General features: G+C 31.4%; 1 protein-coding gene across 4 annotated transcripts in view; it reads left to right on the forward strand.

Annotated features, from left to right (window-relative positions):
- Window positions 1-25,298, forward strand: part of LOC140451879 (uncharacterized) — a 135,556-nt gene that overhangs the window by 18,346 nt on the left and 91,912 nt on the right. The window contains exon 1 of one of the 4 annotated variants that reach the window (XM_072545809.1): window positions 21,763-21,895. The exons of the other annotated variants lie outside the window; for them this stretch is intronic. The gene's annotated coding sequence lies outside the window, so the exon portion shown is untranslated. Of the gene's footprint in view, window positions 1-21,762; window positions 21,896-25,298 lie in introns of those variants that run through there. 4 annotated transcript variants of the gene reach the window in all.

The following is a 25,298-nucleotide window of genomic DNA, read 5'->3' on the forward strand; positions in this document are numbered from 1 at the left end:
AAGACTAAAGAATGAGCTACATCAAATATTTGTGCAGCTCTGCATGTGGATCTTCATCAAAACTCTGCATTAAATCTAAAGTTTTATTCTAATTTGTAACAGTTTTTGGTCTACCTATTCAAATGCCATATTTTACTCGCCCAGTTTTCTCGCATTCCATTTTTTTAAACCGTCGCCTTATGGATAGCAGAATGGTTTGGGAAAGTATCCTCGAACAAGTTGGCTACTTCACTTCCATCGCCGTAGCCCCTTATCATTAAACAATCTTTACTGTAGAGCTTTTAAAAACACATAAAACAACTGTCAGCTTTAGTTAATAATACAATTTATTTTACAAAACTTATAATACAAAAGTGTTACATCTGGTTGAATTCGTAATAAAGTGATGATTTAAATAATAATGTAATACACAGAGCGCTGTATTTAAAAAAACAAAGTGACTAATAATATCAGAAAAATAGTAAATCTGGCAACATTGCAAGCATAACATTTAAAATCTTCATATTGCAGACTAGGCATATCCGGTTTTTGGAAAATTCGGACCATCCATTTAACAGACAATAAGGCGTTTCCCCATTGTTGGTCCACTGTGTATAATGAGGAATCTCTTCGGATTGCTGTCCTTTTCGTTGTGCAAATTTCGATTTTTTTATTATGATTATGCCATTTGTCATCAGACTCTCAAAGCTGCAAGTTTACTAAAGTCTCAGCTAAGCTCAGTTTTGAGTCATATCAGTGCTAGTTTTGGTAATAATCGAGGGAGTTTGATTTAATTTCATATTAATTTCATATAATTGTTTTCAAATTTTTATAAATCTCGGGAAAAATATTTTTATGATTCTGCAATTAAATGAAAAAATAAAAAATTGATACTACTTTGAACCGTCTTTAAAGAAAGATTGGTTTAAGAATCTCATCTGTAGCAGTATTCGGATCTTTATATTCATACTTATATCGTGCCCAAATAACTTTTTGCCACCGATTTGATCCTTAGGTATTATCATATATTTAGCTTTCTTGTGGAGTAGGTTTAACTTTTATGAGATAAGTAAAATAATATATTTCACAAGAAATAATGTATTTCACAATGCGTTTGTTCTTTAATTTGTTAACATCGTACTTATTTTTTGCGTATCTGCTTTTCGTTCTTACTTCTGTATTCTGTCGACATATTTCTGGATCCCTTCGAGTTGATTCGGGTGGGAACCTATTTTAATCCTTTTATTAACATTTAAAAGGATGAAAATCCACCGTAATTCACGAAGAATGCATAAATAATTCTCTTGTGGTAAATATGAGAGGCGCTTCATTTTACAAGGACATAATACTACAATCAGTAATTATTGATGATGATTCTGATGATAGTGTGTTTGGCATGGAAACTAGTGCTTTTGCCACAGATTTTTGTTTGATTTATGTTATGTTTATGAATTAAAACTTGATTGTATCAAATTTATATTATATACCCTGATGCATATAAGTGATTACATATGAGTTCGTATATTGATTTCTGATTCAGTGACAGTAGGTGGGTTATGTTTACTGGAAGTTGCACATTACTTTTAACCAGGTTTTCATAAAATGTAGATGGGAGTTCTTTATTTTTAATACATCCAAACAGGATGTGATTAACATCACACTGGGAAATATTATCGCATAAACACTTGCCTGATTCTATAATGTTTAATCTAGCCAGGTGAGCAGGAACAGCACCGTGACTAGTTTTTAATCTTGTGATAATTGCTGCTGATCAGCATGAATCTTGTAATAATGATTATTTGAAGTATTCGCCAATATTTTCCATCTGTCTTGCCAGTTAAAATTTATTTTTTTATTATAAAAATTGATTAGATCTGATACTGTGTATATATGTTCTTGTATACCTGAATGAGTAGAATCCTTAGCGAGCTCGTCTACTATTTAATTACCTTTTATCCGGTCACACCGGTGTGACTTTTTGCCCAAATAAATGTTACATCTTTGTTTCTCGTTTTTTGTTTAATGTCACATATCAGCTCACATGTCTTATGGTTTAACTCAGTATTATTAAGTCCACTGAGAACTGACCTAGAATCTGAGATGATCACAGCATCTTGCAAATTTGCGTGCTCTAGCCAATCCAGAGCTTTCCTAATAGCTACCTACCACTTCTGCAGTGTAAATAGAGCAATGTGGAGGAAGCTTTATTTTAAGTGATTTGTTTTTGGAAGGAATGTACACTGCAGACCCATGTTTAGAACCATCTGTGTAAATTATAGTTTTATTAGTACATTCACTCAATATGGAGTTCAACAACTTGTAATTTATTTGATGTGAATCTGAATATTTCTGAAATATAATATTTGATTTTTTGAAGATCGTATTAAATTCTAATTTATAGAATGGTATAAAATATAAAATTTGTTGAAAGTGTAACCGGTAAATCATTGGTTTCCAGAAAGGCATCCGCTAATGGTGGTGAATTTTTTATTTTCCAATAATTGTTTACTAGATTTTGTATAGATAATTCATTGCCGCTTGTTCTAGCCCTTAATTTTAATACATATTTTGTTGCTAATAAATTTCTACGATTTTCTAATGGAATTTCATTACTTTCAGCAAGTAACAGTGGGCATGGTGTTGATTTTATAGCACCCAAAGTTAATCTCAAACTTTTAAACTGAATACGATCTATTTTTAGTAAATGTGTATTGCTTGCTGATCCGTATAACACACATCCGTAATCCAAAATTGATCGCACGTAGGTCCTGCAAAACATCAATGCGACTTTGGGATCAGCGCCCCATGTCCTGCAAGTGATACATTTAAGGAAATTGGTGCCTTTCTCACATGTTTTTTCATATCAGCAATTATTTGAAACATTGCTCCATCTCACATGCATTACTTCACAATAATTAATCAAACAAACTGAATTTTACTACATTCCAAATATTAACAATTTTAAAAGAGTCATTACCTTCGAACCAATCACAAATCAACCTGACTGAATGCAAGCCCATTGCTATTATTTTTAAACTGTGCGTGCCTAATAAATTATCTTAAATATATTCAAACGCATTCATCAGCCAATTAAACAGTAGTTGCATATTTCTATCCGTATTTAATTAATCACCTTTCGAATATATGTATTTTAAATCCTTTGTCTTATTTTATTCTCAATTAAGTTAATATTAGATATTTGTATGCAAATATATGCACATTTATAATAATAAATGTTATAAAGTGATAAAAACTAATTGTTTGACACATCTAGAATTTGTTAGGTTAATCATATATTAAATTTCATTCTATTAGTCTTTAAAAACGAAAAACAAACAGAACAGTGAAGAAAATAACAGTGTTTTTGTAATTTCTACAAGTAGATTAAAAAAAAATAAACAGATATTGTAATAATTAAATTAAGTTTTATATTGGTATAAAACATCTTAGATTTATCCCAACTTAAACTTTTTAAAGTACCCTGTGTTTGTTCTTAGCCTTCTGTCTTTTGATAATGTATCCTACGGTATACCATTACCTTTTTTTGTTTCTATACTTTTGTTATTTCAGGAGCTTGGAAGAGTAGGAAGGGCGAACTGGCAAAGTGGACTCGCAAAGCTATTAAATAAAATTTTTAAATAAGAAACGATTTGAAGAAAATAAAGTAATACTAAGTAATCAATGACACTTAACCAATAAATAACCCTATAAGCTTTACTGAATTTATTGAAACTAACTTTTAACTCCATTATAAATACTAGTCTAGGACCACATAACATACCTGTGCTTTTTCTACAGAAATTACCACTAGTAGGACAAGAACTATTATTGAAACTTTTCAATTTTATATGGATAAATAAGGTATTCCGAAATTCCCACAAATATGGCACTCATCAATTATAGTTCCAATATACAAACCTCCTAAACCTAAATTTGAAGCAGAATCCTATAGACCAACCTTTCTCACTAATACAATGTGTAAGTACTGTAAGTTGCTAGAAAAAGTCATTGCCAATCGATTTATGTGGCATATTTAACATAACCATCTTATTATACTCTAACAAAGTGAAGTTAGGAAAAATAGATCAACATTAAAAAACTTAGTACCATTGGAATCAGAAATTCACGAAGCATTTATATGCAATCAAGAATGTTTAGCCATATTCTTTGATGTAAAAAAGGCTTTTGATACAGTATGGCGCTATGATATTTTAACTTCACTCCACAATTAGAAGATTCACGGTAACATGTTTGCTTTTATTTCAAACTTTCTACGGCAACGATATTTTCAAGTTCGAATCATTAACCATTTGTCTGAACCTCAATTACAGGAAAATGGAATTTTACAGAGCTCGAATCTAAGCGTAGCGCTATTTTTAATTGCTATTAACAATGTTGTGTCTTACTGCAATGGCACAATTAAAACTTTTTTGTACGCTGATGATCTGCTAATGGTAGCAAGAAATAAAAACATATTATCTACTCATAATCGTATTGCTGAAGCACTTAAGTCCATAAAATCATCGTCTAACAATATTGGACTCCAGTTATCCACCACAAAAACAAAAACTATACATTTTTCACGAAAATCAAATCCACAACATCTCCCAAACCTATTTTTATAAAATTCTCCAATGGAATATACAAAAAAAATTAAATTCCTAGGAACGCAACTGGACTCAAAATTAAGTTGGACAAGTCACATTCACTCGCTAAGACATGTCAGGCTGGACTCAACATTATGAAATATGTATCACATAAAAATTGGGAAGCAGATTTTACAACTCTAATAAATTTATATAGTTTTAATTAATTAGATCAAGACTGGACTACGGATGTGTTGTTTACAACTCATCAAACCAAAAATTGCTCAAAGCTTTGGATAGTCTCTCTCAGAGTTCAGCCGTTAGACTTGCTCTTGGAGCGAATTGCACTAGTCCTGTGCACAGTCTACTCTGTAAAGCTAGATAGCCACCCTTAAACCTAAGGAGAAAATACTTAACTCTGTCGTATGTCTCGACTATAAAATCTAACCCTAAAAATCCAGCTCTCCCTCATGCTATGGCTAACAGATTCCAAGAAGTATATCAAAATTAATTACTATTTAAATGGGAAATAAGCCACATTAAAGGTTAAAATACGTTTATTGACGTTTCAATTTCCACTTCGGAAATCGTTCTCAAAATACAAACATTAGTAAATTAAACAAATTTTTATTTTATTTAACCAAAATAAAAATTTGTTTAATTTACTAATGTTTGTATTTTGAGAACGATTTCCGAAGTGGAAATTGAAACGTCAATAAACGTATTTTAACCTTTAATGTGGCTTATTTCCCATTTAAATAGTAATTAATTTAAAATGCCACAAGAAAATAGCTTCAGAACAATATTAAGTATATCAAAAAAAAAAAAAAATAGGAGTCCCACACCTTTCTATGAACGAGCTAATAGATACTTATTCGATTTTAATATTGAATTACCTCCTATTTATCCTACCTGTGAAATAAGTTATTTTTTACTTGGTTGGTTTTTTACACTACTATGTTGTACTTGGATTGTTTCCTCTCCGCTTTGCAACCTTAAATTTCCAGCATATAACAAAAATAGCGTAATCTCTAATTTTTTAAAACTCACTTTCTCTAAGTTCTCACACAATACAAAAATTACTATCTTATATACACGGACGCCTCTAAGACTATAAATGGAGTAGGAGCATGCTTTTTGACATCACATGAACATTCAAAACTTCCCAAACCTCTTAAAACATGAACATTTGTTGAAAAGAGAAGAGGAACCAGTGTCCTTTGTTTGTGAATGTAAAGTGACAGTGAAGCACGTTTTGTCGCTTCCATGTCGAGGCTCCTTTTTTCCTCATTTTTATATAATTCTCTGAGTTTTGTACCTGTTTCTTGTTTCAAGGAACGGCCTCATTCCGATAAATCGAAAGCTTCCAATTTGTGGAGAGGATCGATTACTAGATACATACTTCTCTTCTTCTTTTGTTGGCTATCCGTTACGGATGTTGGCTACTAGCATGACAATTCTAACTTTATTGACCGCAGCTCGAAATAGTCCTGAAGTGTTCAAGGAAAACCATTTTCGTAAGTTCTGGAGCCAAGATATTCTTCCTGGTCCCCTCTTTCCGTAGACCTTTCCCTGTAATATAAGTTGCAGCAGGTTATATCTATGTTCGTTTCGCATTATATGTCCAAGATATTCTAGCTTGCGTTGTTTCACTGTGGATATAATTTCACATGTTTTATCCATCCGACGTAGAACCTCAATGTTTGTTATTCGGTCCACCCAGAAGGTCCTCAGTATCCGTCTATAACACCAAATCTCAAACGCCTCCAGTTTTCCCATGGATGCCTCGGTTAGTGTTCATGATTCAACCCCATAGAGCAGCACTGTAAATACGTAGCATCTCAATAAACGGATTTTCGTTTTTAAGGGTAGGTCGTGGCTCTTAAATATCTTGCTCATTCTGACAAATGTTGACCCGGCTTTTTCAATTCTTTGTTTTATCTTGACTAAGTGGTCCCATTGGTCGTTTAAGGTGATTCCTAAATAGTAGTAACGGGGCACTTGGAGTATTTGTTGCTGATCTAGCAGTAATTGACTAGGTGGAATATGCTTCTTACTGATGACCATGTACTTTGTTTTCTTGATGTTAAAATCAAGCCCGTATTCTTGACTGATTCTCCACAATTGCGTTACTAGTGTCTGTAAACCTTCTAAACTGTCTGCAAAGAGGATGGTGTCGTCTGCATATCTGATGTTATTCAGGCGCTCACCATTTATGAGAATACCCTCTTCGATATGCTCCAAGGCCTGGCTCATGACGTGTTCCGAATAGACGTTAAATAATAGGGGAGATAGTATGCAGCCCTGTCGTACTCCTCTCTTTATTGCAACTTCTTCTGTTAGTTGGTCTTTGACCCGAATGGTTGCTGATTGGTTGTAGTATATGTTCTTGATTACTCGAAGGTCTTTGTCATCCAGATCAGTTGCCTTTAGTATATGCATGAGCTTATCGTGCTTGATTCTGTCGAAAGCTTTCTGGTAGTCGATAAAGCATACAGCACAAGAGACATACTATCCACCCAATTTATTTTATTGTAGTATTTGATAATCAGATTTCTTGCTGCTATAAAAAAGTTTTCAAATTGTATTCCTCGTCACTGTTTTGGTCAGTATTAATTTATAATTTTTTTGTCTAGGTAGTTGTGTAATAAATTTATGTACATGACACACGGGGAAGCGTGACATACTTTTTCCCTCCTAGTAAGTCTGCAAATTGTTTGTAGTTTTGTAAGAAAACTTCTATTGGTTTTTGTAAATTCTTTGGTAAATTCCTCTTCTTGGATTCTAAACAGTATTAATTTTGAATAAATGATATAGAAGAAAGTAATCAAAAGAAAGTTCTGTTTATTTATCTAAACTCCCAACAAATGTAATTTGCCTTCTAAACGATAATAGAAAACAAGTGTTCGAGTCTATACCAAAATTTAAAAAAAAATACAAACACGATTAAAAAAATAATAATAATGCCTATTCTGTATCAATTTTGTTACTCTATTTATCCAGTCTCAGCTTGCGTGGAGGAGGGGCTCTGGACCGGGTAGGAGCCTTTGAGTACTGCACATAAGACAGACCAGTTGGTGAATCACTATGGTTTAGGAAATATTAGGATGTTGTGACGAGCTATGTAGCACAAAAAAATCGTAAAATCATAAAAAATAAAAGAAAAGCAAAAATAACAACAAAACAAAAGTATAATAGTCAAAAAAAGTATGATGTACCTATACCTTATAATACAAAATAATCCCATAAAGCTATATTTACCTGTCTACCCTGACGGAATCAGTCAATAAACCATTATAATTAGTACATAAAACATTAATTCTGAGTAGCCAATTGTGTCGAACATTGTTTATTTGCTAACTAAACACTACACACATCTAGCAGTACTATTCAGCCTAATTAATATATTACAATTAGTAACAGTGTTCTTGGCTGTATGGATCCACTCCTAATGCCAAAAAAAAGTTCACGGTTAAATTCAAAGGTAAACCAAAACAATTTTTTGCATACCACGCAATAAATCAAAAAGAATTGTCGAAAACATTTTAAAATTTTCAATTATATTTCATCAATATGAATTATTGATGAAATATAATTATAACAGAAAACCTTTTAATTTCTATAAATATTTTTAATTTGCAAACATAATGCAGAGATACTTGTATAACTTTAATTACCAAATTATTCCGATAATAATAAAACTGTACTTTTTTCGGGACATGCGGGAAAATTGACAGTCGTGATATGAAAATTATATCTAATTTATATTGGAATCAAACTGCCAAGGTAAGAGTTGACAACCAGTACACCCAAAATATCAAAATCCAGAGAGGAGTCCGCCAGAGTTGCGTGCTGTCCCCAGAGCTGAAAGTATCTTTAGTAAAAAGATAAAAAAAGTATCTAAGATACTAAAAGTATCTTAGGTACTTTTATTTAAGATACTTTTTGGTTCATTTAAAAGTTACTTTTACTTTAGATACTTCTTAAAAGTATCTAGTATCTTTTATCTTTAAAAGTATCTTTAGATACTAAAAGTATCTTAGATACAAAAAAGTATCTTAGATACAAAAAAGTATCTTAGATACTTACTCAGGACCTGAGAAATAGATACTTTTCATGATCCGAGATAAGCTTCGACCTGTCGCGCCGGCCGTAGCGGAAGAGACGATGTGTATTGTTCTTTGCATCCGGCCCGCAGTATTATCCGTTTATCTCGTTGGGTGTGACTCGTTGGAATTCCATGTTCGATGCTCTGAACCAGATTCTTAAGTCTAAAAAAAAAACTGGAATCTCTATACAAAAAATTAAATTTTGCAAAACAAGATCGGCTCAGAGATACTGATCTAAATTATTTAGCAGAATTATGCCAAATACTAAAACCATTTGCTTTGGCACTTGACATTCTTCAAGGCGAACAAAATATGTACTACGGTTTCCTTCTACCAATCAATCGTAAGCTTGTTTGTTAAAATTGAAAAGCTTAAAACCAATAAGTTTAAATATGTGAAACCTATTTTGAACGCTCTGACAGTATCTTTAAACTCCAGATTTGAAAAACTTCTTAAGTTGACTAACCAATCTGCAATAATTGCTGCAGTTACTAATCCTTTATTTAAAACACGTTGGCTTACTGCATTTCGAGTAATCAGGAATATCGAAAATGACCTTAGTGAAATTAAGGATCTGGTAATTACAGAAGCTATAAAAATTATGAAGTTGATGATTTTTGTTTTCAATACATCGTTATTAGTTTGTAATAACTTAACGTCTTTTATTTCTTATCTACCCCAAAGCCCAAAGTATACCTTTTCAAAGTACTTGCTGGCTTAAACTAAAATTGTATGATAATTTAAAGGGTTAAAATGATGTTTTTAAAACAAAAGTATCGACAATCTACTGTAGAGTAGTAGAGTACCGAGTACCTTTATATTATACCGTAAAAGTATCTTAGTTACTACAAAAGTATCTAAGTATCTTAGATACTAGAAAAGCATCTAAGTATCTTTGATACATAAAAGTATCTTACATACTTAAAAGTATCTTAGATACTTAAAAGTATCTTAGATACTCAAAATTATCTTAAATACTTGAAAGTATCTAAGATATTTTTACTCTAAATACTTTTCCGGTATTTTGTATCTTTAGATACTTTTAAAAAGTATCTTTTACAGCTCTGGCTGTCCCCACTACTTTTCAATGTCTACAGTGAAGCGGTGTTTCAAGAAGCGCTCTCAGACTCAATAGAAGGTATCTCTATCAATGGAGAAGTTTTGAATAACTTACGTTTTGCAGACGATACAGTAATAATGACCGATAACAACAATGATTTACAGAACGTAATTCAACGCCTTAATGAACGCTGTCATGAGTACGGACTGAAGATAAATTTAAAGAAAACTAAATGCATGATCATGACTAAATCTGCACATGCAAATATCCAACTGACTATTGAAGATACTGCAATTGAGAGTGTTAATAACTATAAATACTTAGGAACATGGATAACATCAGATGTAGACCAAACCAAAGAAATTAGGAAATGCATTGAAATAGCACGTGCATCATTCATTAAGCTTAAAAAGTTTCTTTGTTATCGGAATATAAGGTTAGAACTACGCCTGAGAAAACTTCGATGTTACGTGTTCTCTACTCTTCTTTATTGCTTGGAAGCGTGGACACTAAAACAAGTCCATCTGAATAAGTTGGCCCCCTTTCAATTTTGGTGTTACAGAAGAATCCTACGAATATCATGGATTCAAAGAATGTCAAACGTGGAAGTAACTAGAAGGATAGGAAATGAGGCGGAAATAATATTAACTATCAAAAGACGAAAACTTGAGTACTTAGGACATGTGATGAGAGGGCAAAAATACACATTATTACAACTTATTATGTAAGGCAAAATCCGAGGAAAGCGAAATGTGGGAAGACGAAGAATATCCTGGCTTAAGAACTTAAGGGAATGGTTTGAATGCAGTAGTGCAGTACTTTTTAGAGCGGCAGTCAACAGAGTCCGCATAGCCATGATTATTTCCAACCTTCGATAGAAGATGGAACTTAAAGAAGAAGATACACCATCTCTTCGCCAACTTCAAAGCAGCCATTGACAGTGTGAAAAGAACTGCATTATATAATGCAATCATAGACTTTGGGATCCCACCTAAGTTAGTTTAGTTGATCCAACGAACAATGCAAAACGGAAGCTCATTCGTTAGAAATGAAGGAGAAAACTCTACGTTCTTTTACATTAATAATTGTCTAAGACAGGAAGACGCGCTGGCGTGTCTCCTCTTTAATATTGCCTTGGAAAATGGAATCAGACAATTAAATATTAGAATGAATGGAACTATTTTTAAAAGATCGACGCAAATTCTCGCATTTGCCGACGATATAGTTATAGTGGACAGAAGTATGAGAGACATGGTGCAGTGTTTTACAAGACTTGCGGACGCGGCAAGTGAATTAGGACTTGTGGTAAGCGAGGAAAAAACCAAATATATGTTGCTTTCTAAAAACCCCCGAAATCTCCAACAGAGAATTCAAATTAACAACCATACCTTTGAGCAAGTCAAAGAATTCAGATATCTAGGATTGCTAGTAAACGCAACAAACACGACAAGCGACGAAATAAAAAGACGCCTAGCAATAGCAAACAAAATTGTTCACGGTCTCCAGAAACATTTAAAAAATAAAAATATAAAACGTGCACTAAAGACCTTAATAAGACCGGTTTTGATATATGGGACTGAAACGTGGACCTTATCTAAAAATTATGAAAGACTTCTTGGTATTTTTGAGAGAAAAATTCTTAGAAAGATTTTTGACGCCCAATGGAAACACCCACCAATGAAATCGTGCGAATTAAGAACCGTCTGTCAATGCGAATGATATTTCCATAAAGTCTAGCTAAGGAATGTCAAATGTCGTAAAGGGTTGTATTTAGCTTATTATATTTTAAATGCGTATTTTCTTCCGATTTGGTGTTCGTTTCTTTAAATAAGTTTGAAACGAAGGTCAAAGAAGTCTTCTTCTTCAAGTGCCATCTCCGCGGCGGAGGTCGGCAATCATCATAGCTATTCGAACTTTTGAGACGGCTGCTCTGAAAAGTTCATTTGATGTACATCCGTACCACTCTCTCAGGTTGCGCAGCCATGACATTCTACGCCTCCCTATGCTTCTCTTTCCTTGGATCTTTCCCTGCATGATCAGTTGGAGCAAGGTGTATTTCAAGGTGTATGTCAAAGAAGTGAGAAGCGATAATAGGAGAGTTTGTGAAGGGGATTAATACTTCTTGTGTTATTCAATTTCATCAGGGAAACCGCGTAGTGATAAAGGCAGAAAATAATAATCCCTGTTTAATATGAAATGTCTACCTAAGACTAAAAGTAACATTGTTACGTTCAGAACCAAGACATAAAAAACTGTTTAACTCTCTTAAACATAATATCTTTTTTATAATAGTTAAGGAAAACGCAATTATAATTACATAGAATGACACGAACTAGAAAAAGTCCCAGACTATGAGCTAAATACCATGATTTGTTGTTATTTATCATATCCAAATATTATTTAAAAACGCGTTTCAGCTTTGGTAGAATTTGATATTATAGACCAGTCAAGATGTCTATTTTAAATGGAACTTACGTAACAATTTTTTCTTTTTAAAGTAAAAAATTCCACATATTTGTATTATAATTGAATTTTTTAATAGAATATAATTATGTGAGCGAAATTTGCCTGCCAATACAGGTTTCTGTAATTAATATTTTTAGCATATTTATAATTACAATTCACTTACAGAAGATTCGCTTCATAAAATCAAATAATATCAATAAAATCTATCCAGAGAGCTAAAAGGTTTGTCCCTTTTAACTTTTCATTTTGGATGTTTGATTTCATGAGACAAATCAAACAACTAAAGACGACTGGATCAATTACCAGACTTATATAGGGCAGAAGACACAGAAGAACTAAGAAACACAGGCACCTCAAGTGCTAGTTAATGTAATTATGAAATGATCGAGGTAAAATAAGGTCAATACAAGTTAAAGATTAGGAAAAGACTTAAACAGGACGGAATAACAAATGAATTACTGAAATACAGGGAGAAAGTTTAGTGAAACAGTTGACGATATTACTTCAGAAAATTTTCTATCATTATCTTATCCCACATGAATTGCGATACGACATAACGTTCATGATTAGAAAACTGAGAAACATAATTAAAACAGATTTATTTAGAAAATGAATATGAACAACATTTCTTAGTTTTCATAGAAGATTTCCTCATCATCACATGATGGCATTAACGTCACGATACATCTAGGATAGGTAGCTTAGCTATACAAAACTTAAATTCTATATTTCGTTGAAAAACAAAACTTAAGGGCGCTCCAGAGTTTCTTGAGTGGACTACATAAGAAATAAAGCAATTATAAAACGAACAAAAGCAAAAAATAGAACTGATGAAACAATAGAATTATGAAAAATAATATGGTATCGGGGCACTCAAAAAGGATTCACAATGAGCGATGGCATAAAAAGATTTTTTAATAATGTTCCACCAAATAGTCAAAAACAAGGTAGACCACGTAAATTTTGAACACACGGAATTAGATATACTATACAAATCTGAGGTTATTTAATAAGAAGAAATTCATATTCCTGAATTACAAAGAAAATAATGGGTTTATCAAGCGGGGCAAGATGAAGCCCGCAATCTGGTGTCACTTGCTGCATTCTTTGAGTTATATCTGCAGAAACACATGAAGAAACTATCTACTTAAGGGCATAAAGAGGTGCTCTTCAGGAGGAAGTCAGTTGTTGATGATATAATTTATAGGATTAGCAGCCATGGAACATGGCTGTTGTCTAGTTACTAAGGTTAAATTTCCTGGTACAGTCTTGATTACATACGCCTTTCACTAAGTTAAATGGAGCAAAAGTGTCTCAAAAATAGTATATCTACAGAAATAAGCGCAAGCTGGCAGCTTAGGTGAACTTAAGTGAGTTATAACCAGTGAGGCTAACTAAATATATGTAGGTGACCGTGGATTCTGAGATCACTTTGAACACAAGTAATAATTATATTACCAAGCAGGCTACCCAAGTATTCTCGAACTGTAGAAGAATTTGTACATATATATATATATATATATATATATATATATATATATATATATATATATATATAGGTTAGGACCACCAATGACTTGTTTGTTTTTATCGATAAAATTAGAGAATCCGACAGAATAAAAGGGACAGGTGCTTCGGAATATCACATCACAAGAAAGTTGAAAAATAAAGGAACTTGTATCAAAGATGCTGTTGTAAATAAATTTTAAAAGTGACTAAAACAGAGTATTAACGACAAGTGGAGAGCCTTGCGGAAATCACTGGATACTGTCAACTAAAGAAAAGTCTCAACATAGATAGCGTGAATAACCCATGCTGCAGGAAGTCCGAAATATACGAAAAAAATATCGTACATGTCCTATGTGAATGTGGATTGCTTAATTATTCCGTAACAATTATCGAGAAAAAGAAGACAGGATTTCTATATAAAGTTTAATGAAAGGACAGATATTTTTACAAAGATCTCACGACTAAGTTCAAAGAGAAGTATTGTCTGGCTCGATTGGTTTACAAAGAAGGAGAAGAAAATAAGACACAACACGAAAAATGTATACACCAAAATGCAGTTTATTAAATACAGCTTTAAAAGTTAGGAATTTATTCGCTGGCCTACTGTGGCTAATGCCTTGCTGATATTTGAGGCAATTATGTTGGTCCGGTAAAATGAAATAAAGTAGGTACCAGTGAATCTAAAAAATAAATTACTCTCATATTTTAGAACGAGATCATTACGGATACATTTAGAAAATAACTGTTAATTCTGTAGTTTGATAAGTACTAATTTTAAAAATGAATTAGAGTAACTGAGATACAAAACATACTAATCTGCAATGATTAATTTTTTTTAATATTACTGCTTTTAAGTGCTATTAAATATTACATGGACAATAAAATTAGAAGTAAAATAGATTTTAAATATATATATATATATATATATATATATATATATATATATATATATATATATATATATATATATATATATATATATATATATATATATAAGTGTAATATCATACCCTTATTCATGTGAAGAGATAGCAGTTTGAATTCGTCTAAAAAGAGTTTATTATCGTTAAAATTCTACAATATAAATTATTAACAATAATAACATAACTAAAATAACTTAACAAATATACAAACCTAAAAAGAGAATCAAGAACAATGCTATTTCTTACGCCATTAAGTAATTTGACAATTATACAATTTACAATATGTCAATGTCAATAAAACTTAAACAGTCATACAACCTAAAACTTTAAATAACTAAAAATAACTAAGCCCTGCTGTTTCACTTAAAATAAACATAGGTTTACTTTTACATCCCCCTACCAAAAAGGTATGATAAACCATCTAAGTATATGGTTTATCACAAGGCATCAATTTTGAAATATGGAAATAATTCATATCATTCTTTTTGTATCCAATATCTACTTCATATAATGTATTTGAAATTTGTTTTTTTATTTGAAATGGACCTACTCTTACTTCGTCAAGTTTTTTTCTATTTAGTTTTGATTTATTTTCTACATATGCCCAATCTCCCTCTTTGAATTCATAGGATTTTCTATTTTTGTCATACAGTTTTTTATTATATTCATGATGTCGTACCGAATTTTTATAGGCTATTTCTTTATCTTTTGATACATTTGTTGTCTCACACAGTTCCTCGGGAACAATCGGATCTGCTTTTCCAAAAAGCAAATATTCTGGGCTATATCCGGTTACAGAATGATCTGTTTTATTGTATTCCTCTATACATTCTTCAGCTATTTTTGTCCATGCTCGAATTCTAGTTTCATTTTGTTTGCATCTTATTCTGTTAACTAATGTCTGATTAAGTCTTTCATTTAATCCATTCGAGAATGGACAGTCTACTGCTGTAAAAATTAATTGAATATTTAAATGTTTCATATGATTTCTAAATATTTTGGAATTAATTCCTGGATACTGATCTGTTAATAATGTTTTTATGGGGTGTTTATCTTGAATTTTGGCGATTAATTTTATGAAATCATCTGTGGTCTGATTTTTAGAAGTAACTGCAAACGCATATCTGGTGAAGTGATCTACAAGTAAGTGGAGGTATTTTTTTGTCGAACGATTGCCACCAAATCCTCCTATTGTATCTAAGGACATTATCTGAAAAGGTTCTTTTGCTGGACCCAATTGTGACAGAAGACCATATTTTGGACCGATTCTTGTTTTATTTTTACAGCAGATCTCGCATTTTTGACAGATATCCTTTGCTAGTGAATCTATATTCTTAATGTAGTAAAAATTTCTAATTTTGTTTGTTACTTTACCAGCACAAATATGACCATAAAATTTGTGAACTTTTGTTATTAACTCTTTTCCAAAATCTTTGGATAAAATATATCTTGGTTCAAAATTGTTCCTCTCATTGTATCTATAACTTGTCGATTATTATTTTGGTCTTGTTTTATCTCAGTTAATGTGACTAGGTTTACTGTTCTTATGAATGTTTCTGCATTTTTCATATTTTCCAACACTGGGTTTCTAGAAAGGCAGTCTGCTTCTACATTTTCTTTTCCAGGTTCATATTTAATGTCGAAGTCAAATTGTGAAAGAAAATGTGTCATATCTCCTAATTCTTCATCTGGTCTTGTACGAAGTTCTCTTCCCTCAAGGGGTTTATGATCAGTAATAACGAGAAATTTTCTTCCCATTAGCCAGTATTGCCAAAATTTTATTGCTTCTTTAATTGCCAGGCATTCTAAAAAAATAGCCTTTTTATTTTTTTGATATTTGTTCAATTTTTTTGAAAAGTATGCTACGGGTTTCATTTCTCCATCTCTTTGTTTTTGTTTCAGAACCGCACCAATTCCTAGAACACTAGCATCTGTATATATAGTTGTAGGAGCATTTGGGTTAAAAATGGCTAGTATAGGTTCAGAACAGAGGATATTCTTTGCCCTATCAAAAGCTGTTTGGCAGCTTAAAGACCAGTGGAATTTGATATCTTTTCTAAGTAAATTATGTAGTGGCTCTAATAACCTAGCTGAATCTTTTATATATTTGTGGTAAAAATTTACTTTTCCCAAAAACTGTCGTACTTTTTTTCTCGTGTCTGGTGCTGGAAAATCTCTGATCGATATTAAATTATCATGTAACGGACGAACTGAATTGTGTCCCACAATGTGTCCCAAATATTTAACCTCTTCTCTTGCAAAATTACATTTTAGAAGTTTGAGCCTAAATCCCTCTTCAATAATTGCTTTCATAAGTCTTTCTATATGGTCTAAGTGTTCTTCAAATGATAATGAGAATATTAAAATGTCATCTATGTAGTTTATACAAAATGAATTTAAATTATGCTTCCTGATAATATTACTTAAAATTCTTTGAAATATTGCGGGAGATGTTTTAAGCCCAAAAGGTAAGCATTTCCATTGCCAATGACCACTTTGGGTAACGAAGGCTGTCTTGTATTTATCTTTTATCCGAACCGGAATACACCAAAAAGCAGAATTTATATCTAAAGTAGTAAAGAACCTAGCATTCCTTGTTTTGGTCAAAATCTCGTCAATTAAAGGAAAAGGTTGGGGTTCAGGAATAATTAATTTGTTTAACTCACGAAAGTCAATGCACAATCTTGTTTTAGATCCTTCATCTTTTTTAAAAGCCAATGTAACAGGTGCTGCAAAAGGTGAAGATGATTCTTCTATTAAACTTGCTTTTAATAATTGTCCTATTTGAAATTCTATCTCTTTTTGGTCTTCTATCGAGCATCTATAGGGTCTTTTTGCAACAAATTTATGTTCTAAAAGTTTAATTTGAGCTTCATTATTTTGAACCTGCCCAATGTCAAATTTATGTTTTGCAAAAATATTGTCATATTTATTTAGTAATATTTCTATTTTATTTTTCTGATATGGCAATAAATGTTGTAATTTTGCTTCAAAAAGTTCTGTGGGAATTCCCTCATTAAAGTTTATGGAGTATTCTGTAATATTAATATTATAATTAAATTTTTCGATTTTTTCTTCAATTTTTCCGCATAATCTTTGATAAATCTCTAAATCAAAATCTTGTTTCATTTGAAAATTTAAAATAGAATCTAATCCGAGTAGAATATCGTACTCAAAATATTCATCATTAATTACAAAAAGATTAATATTTTTCTCAATTTTATTAATTTTCAGTTTTGCAATTAGTTTTCCTCTAAAATTTGTTCTGCCATTTATCGTTTTAAACATATTCCTATCTTCTTGAATATCTAATCCTAACTTTCTTGCCACCTTCGAATTCAGAAGAGTAACATTTGAGCCTGGGTCATAAACTCCACATAATTCTTTATTATTTAGGAATACTTTTAATTTGATCAATGGCAGCAAATCTAGTTTTTTTTGTTCAGTTACTGTTTCATTTAATGTCTCCTGTATAGCAATATTATTAATATATTTAATATCATTTGATTTGTTTTCTTTTGTTACCTTTTTATCTTTTTGCTTTAAACGGCATATTGCCTCTGGATGAAACCTCTCAGGGAATCTTTTTCTATCACAATATTGACAAGTAGTTTTCTGTTCTTCTGGTATTATAGTAGATTTTTGATAAAAATTTGGTTTTGTCTCCAATTTATTCTTCTTTTTTATAACTAAACTTTCCAATTTTCGTAATTCACCTACCAATTTTTCCATTGTTGTAACGTCAGCTCTATTAATATTATCTTGTATATAAATTGGCAAATTTGTTACAATTAAATCAATTAGTATATCAATGGGAAAATCATTCTTTATATTTAGCAATAAATTTTCTTTACGAAACGCATAATCAACAATACTACCACCTATATACCTAAAAGAATAAGCTTGCCTATGATTATGCCAACCTGTTTCACAAAAACTATCTAAAAAATTAATTTTCCATACCTCAAAACTGTTATCTAAGCCTAATGTTATTATTTTTGATTCAAACCATTCTTTTGCTATTCCATCAAGAAACAAACGTAGAATCAAAATCTTGTCTTCATCAGCAACCACCTCACATCGCAAACATTCTGATTCGAAGGTCTTGAGCCATGAATTCATTGGAACATTATTTCCATCAAAATTTCGAAGTACAAAATCATCTTTTATTTTTTTTAAATTTTTCTTTTCAACTTTAGGTAAATTTGTGTCATTAAATTTCTGGAGCAACTCAGCAAATGATGGAAATTGTTCAGCTGTTTCTATCTTCTCATACACTGGTAATAAGGTCTGTTGTAAGTACTCACTTTGATAAACCACATCACCATCTGAATCAAAATAAATCTCCTTCAAATTGTCTTCTAATGCTATAGTACATGTTCTAAAGGATCCTCTTGTTTTCATAGATGCTAATATATTCTTCACTTTTTTCAGATGAAATAGTTCAGAATGATCAATTTGAAGTTGTTTTTCAAAGGGGATTTCATAATAAAAACGGGACCCTGTTGGCTGCAGCCACTTAAATTTATATACATTTTTCTTACTATCACTACTGTTTGCTTCTATAGCCATGCAAATTCTCATTGATGTAAAATTCATTCTTAAATATCGTTTTATCCAAATAACGGCTTGGAAATTTATAGTTATCACTATATTTTTTTTATCAGCTTAAGTTCTTGATTTATAAGTGTAATATCATACCCTTATTCATGTGAAGAGATAGCAGTTTGAATTCGTCTAAAAAGAGTTTATTATCGTTAAAATTCTACAATATAAATTATTAACAATAATAACATAACTAAAATAACTTAACAAATATACAAACCTAAAAAGAGAATCAAGAACAATGCTATTTCTTACGCCATTAAGTAATTTGACAATTATACAATTTACAATATGTCAATGTCAATAAAACTTAAACAGTCATACAACCTAAAACTTTAAATAACTAAAAATAACTAAGCCCTGCTGTTTCACTTAAAATAAACATAGGTTTACTTTTACATATATATATATATATATATATATATATATATATATATATATATATATATATATATATATATAAAGAAAAAAGAAGTACTTGTGACTCGTTTGGAAAAAATATATAACTGTTTTGGATGGGTTGGAGTCAATAAAAGGGCTTTTGGTTAACTATTTTTTTATATCTCGAGCTTTCAATTGTGTTTATAATTATTATCAAGAGCTGCTAAAAAAGACAAAATATCTTACAAGTTTGAACTAGAAAGAAAAAACAATTTTTGTTAACTTCGAAATAAAAATTAGGTTAGTAAATAAAAATTGCTGCTAATACATCTTAAAAAGTAATTAATATTAATTATTTTTAAGATGTATTAGCATATATGGCATTAGGATACATGGCTTCTGTTTAATACAAATACTGAAAAATCAGCTGCCGATTTCCAGGTTTGATTTTATATAAGCCCTAAAACCACGAGGCTGCCACCTCTGCTCTTCAAATCATTGTGAAGACTTTCTTCTCCTCCAAGGATGCTGTTGAGGACTTCATCCGTGACCCTGGACAAGAGGCTCTTAGCAGGTACTAGTTTCACGGGTCAGGAATCACTTGGAATATGCAGACAGCAGAGATTCATTCAGTTCTCCTGATGGGACCATCCAGGAGTTCTTACCCGCTACTGGTTTTAAATGGATAGTCCGAATTATACAAAAACGTGGATACAACGATTTTGCAATATGAAAATTTAAAATTTACCATTTTTCTGACATCATTAGTCAATATGGTTTTTTAAGTACAACACTCTGTATTTAAATCAACCAGTGATCCGAAAGCTAGTGGAAATTGGTTTAAAACGTGAATTTAATTCTAACGTAGAAAATTTTGAAGTTTGCGGTAAGATACTAACTTCAATATAATTACTATCTATAGAAGAAACAACTGATGCATATTTACAAGGCGCGGAATTTGATGACAAAACTAAAGAGTTTTTGCAGTACTTTGAAAATACCTATATTAGGTGTCGGGAATTGAGAAATGGCCAGGAGTACCAACAGCGTATAAGGCTTTCACTATTCACTTCAATTTTTATTTCAATGTGCCCATCTCACAATGTAGAATTTTCTTGATGGACTTTTTGCATAAGTTACTCTACAACACTTATATTACTTGCAATATTGTAAGTTTTTATTCACGTAGGTTATACCATTTTGAAATCCAGGCTTTGCTTATGATCGTGAGGTCAATCTTAGTTAAAGTATGTCCTCTTCACCACCACAAAGACAATCATAAGGATATCTATCTTCAGGGAGATCAAAGCATAACACAAAATTCAAACAAACATTTTATTTAAATAAATAAACCTGCCTCTACGTCACAGTAAATTCTGTAAAAAATAGTCCAAACAAAACACTTAAATTGCCCTGATGTCTTCGTTGAATGGCTGCTGAATGGAAAATTGCTGATAGTAGGTATGATATCAGGTCTCTTAATAGTTTAACACATGAACGAGTACTGTACCATGCTTTGGGATCGAGCCTGGTAAAATGGCAAAGTTAATCCCTCGGTGGAATGGATCTGGTGATGGACGAGCGCTGTACCATCTTTTTGATCCAGTCTGGTGGAATGGCAAAGCTAATCCCAGTATTTTTGTTCCATTATACGAGACCCAAGTTACTTAACACAGAGCAACGTTAATTCTCGGCACAGAAAACCACTTACGTGACCAAGCTCTATAAAAGATCTAAATTCCAGCGAATAAGGAACTTTCCATAGAGACAAGTAAATGTATATAAAAAAAAATGTTTAAGAAAAGGTTTTCAATTGAAACAAAAAAGGACTGCCAATTTTAACAAAAACTACGACATGAAACTAAATTTAAACAATCTGCAATATTTGAAATAATATCTAAACAGATAATATTATATGTTTAAATATTTTAATTGAAATATTCACATAAAAAGAAATATGACTTACTTAAAACATTTTACACATATTTCTTGGCTACAATAATTAATTCAATAATATTTTATGAAGCAAGCTTTTTAGTAAGTATTGAAAAACTTACCGGTAAAATGACAACCTGTAAAAAGCAAGCGATCACGATAGCGATCGCGATCCCGACCACGATGGCGATCTCAGTTTCTGTAGAAAGCGAAGCCATCGGACCGATAGCGACCTTCGACTTCAATAGTATAATACATATTTATAAATAATACAGTTGGAAATATAGCTTATAAAACGTGCGATTTACAAGAAGGAAAAGCATTACTAAAGTTTATTAAAAGGTATGTATGCTTTCTATTCCACTTACAAACTTACAAATGCAGATGTTTATGCAGTTTATTTTGCATAAAAAGAAGAGATGTTTGGGTAGATGACATTAATCTGAGGCACAAGCAACAAGGAGAATTTCATAACTTACACCAAGAATTTCGCAGCGATGGGAACCGTATTTTAGAATGAATTTTGAAAGTTGTGATGAAATTTTAGATCGGACAAAAAATCACCAAACACCAAACAAATTTTAGGGAACCAGTTGATGCTACACAACGATTTTATTTTTAATACGTACGTTCTTTTATTCTGGATGGGGCAGTTCGAACAATATATCATATTTTTTTACAATCTCAATAAGTTTTTCGATATACATATTTGTATTTGCATTAAGGCGATGTATTTGCAAACGTAAACTGCTGCGTTCTGAATGTAAAACTAATATTATATCACCGCGACTGCCATCGTGAACGCTATTGCGTAGTGATCGCTTAGGTTTTAGATCGGAAAGATCTTGTTGCTGGTTATAAGTTGGATATAATATAGCTAAATAAATGGTTGACGACGAAAAAGGTCTATTCTCTTCGGAACGAGATATTTAAACATTTGAAGTTACAAGAAATAGGGATATTGATAAGAAAATTAAATTTGAAGTTACAAGAAATAGGGATATTGATAAGAAAATTAAATTATGTATGAATATTCTATTAGTATTTCTCGTATTGGTAGTATTTTGTATTACATTTAGTGGGGTCATACTCCGATAATTTTTACATGTTTTATCTCCTTGTTTTCATATTTTAATAAGAGAGTTCATCTTCCAATCTTCCGGCAACTTTCCACCCTCTTCTCGGACGTGCATTAACTTGTCCCTGGGATTAAAATTACCAGTTTCGTTAATCTCCTACATGAAAAAACATATATATTATATATATATATATATATATATATATATATATATATATATATATATATTTATATATGTTACATTTCAAATTTCCGCGGGAGATATATGTGCTTTCTTCTGTAGTTTTCCGGGTTTGACTACGCGTTGAATAATTTTGGTTTATTATACTTACTTTAATAAAAATTCTCTAGTCGGTTGTATAATACGTCAAAAAGATGTTTCTCACATGAAAAGCAGTTTCATCCTTATCACTTAACACCCGTTCAAGAATTACTGTATGAAGATTATCCTAAAAGAATGGGGTTTTGCGATTGATTTTTAATGGAAAACACACAATTTTATTAATCATGTTTTGTTTACCGACGAAGCTATCTTTAACAGAAATGGCAATACGAGCCATCATACCACGCACATCTTGGCCATGCAAAAAAATCTCTCATCAACAAAGGTCTGTTAAAGTCAATATTTTGCAGGAATTGTGAATAATAACCTAATAGGCCAGTAGTTGAATGTGTTACCAGAGTACTTAGACGAGATCAATCTCGCTGTCAGGAAAAATGGCTGTGGTTTTTACAGGATAGCGCTCCAGCGCATTACCATAATGAAATAAGAGAATATCTTTTCGATCAGTATCCTAGACGTTAAATTGGAAGATGCACCTATTTCTTGGCTATCCAGACTAGTAGATCTTAACCCAATTGATTTTTCTTCTGGGGTTTTATGAAAGGGTACGTATACTCAGTACCAATTATGAACGAAGAACAACTAAGGAATAGAATCATGGAAGCTGCAAATGGATTTCGATAGAAGCCCATGATTTTCCAAAATATTCGATTTTCCTTTTTAAAACAGTGTCGAATGTGTATTCAACAAAATAGAGTTCATTTTGAACATTTGTAAAATCCACCACATATTTGTAAATGGTTAAGTAAGATTATAGAGACCTTGTAATAATATGAAAATTTATTTATATTTGAGTTTTTGTTAGGTACTCACAAATTTTGAAACATATTAAAAAAGAAGCCGCATCTCGATAAAAACTGGCTTATCGAAAACGTACTAAGAGGCAAAAAAGAGGTAATTTCACTGTTATTTTTTTTAAAGATATTCCTGTCATAAGAAAGCCACATGTCTATGTGATTTAATTTATGACCTAACTTTTTGTTACACCCTGTATAATTTGCTACTTCTGCAAAGAAGGGTAACATTTGTTAGACACGAAAATACAATAATTTCTTCAATATCGTCGTTAAGGAAAACAAAGTTTTCATCTTTTATTCTCTTAATATTTATTGTTTTTATAAACGCATATATCGCCTGTTCTACTTTTTGGTAAAGTTTTGGTAGAGTTTTTCTTCTGTTCTTATAAATACTGCTACGAGTATAGTGAATGTCTATGACTGTTAAAGTACTTAACTGGGCAGGATTTTCTCTTAAAACGGAATGCTCACTATCTGCCTATTTAGTTTTTTCAATTTTTTTTTTCATGGGTATGTTCTAGTTCACTATGCATAATCAAATTTTCGGCACCCACAGTAGAACAGTATAATTTTTGATTTACAAGAGCAAATCGCACATCTCCAACACACTTCACCACTTTTGAACTCTTTATTTATTGTAAATTTCTGGGATTCTACTATTAATACAGGTTTTCCACGCTTATTAAACTTTTAGAGCATTCCATAATGTTTTGCTTGCAATTAGTTATTACAAGTGAAAATAAATTTAAACCTTCTTAAACTGAAGTTGGTTTTCCCAGAAATTATTATAATTCCCTGCTCGGCGGCCAGTTGAGTGGAGTCAATACAGTATCGTAATTAGCATCGGTAAAAATAAAGGACAGGATTATCTTCTATAATTTTTTTTTATTTATAGTAACTGCTCGAGGACGAATTGAGGGCCGACTTTCTTCCCATATCGTTCTGATAAGTTTCGCAGATCTTTTTAGATTCTTTTTAGTTCTCCATATTTTGCTGATTCTCTATTTATTTAATCACATCTCACATTTTTTTTTAAATTATTTATACCTTCTAATAATTTTCTATGATTTGGTTTTTCGTAGTCTTGCAGTACTCTATAATTCTTCCGTGGTCAAGTAAGTCAACGAGTCAATTTTAAGAAGACATAACCCCTCAATAACTTTGACGGTTACACTCTTTTCGCACAATTCTTAAATATACTTTTTTTGAAAACGATTTTACCAGTGGAAGTCACAAATTTTAGTTAAAATGTAATTTTCATTACAATAAATCGTGGCTTAACCTTATATATACACAGATTTAATTTAGACATATTACAAGAAATCAGTTTCAGGACCCTATTAATTATATACAATTAATGTAATATACATAAGATGAATATTTATTATATTATTATTATAAAGTATAATAAATTTGTTAAAATCAAAGCCGGTTTTAAGAACTTCAGAGACTTGATATATTCGAGTAAAAATATAATCATAATCGAATAAAAATTAGTTTTTTTTGTGATTTAGCGATTGCTTTGAC

Source organism: Diabrotica undecimpunctata, chromosome 10, assembly GCF_040954645.1.
Source record: "Diabrotica undecimpunctata isolate CICGRU chromosome 10, icDiaUnde3, whole genome shotgun sequence".
Lineage (NCBI taxonomy): Eukaryota > Metazoa > Arthropoda > Insecta > Coleoptera > Chrysomelidae > Diabrotica > Diabrotica undecimpunctata.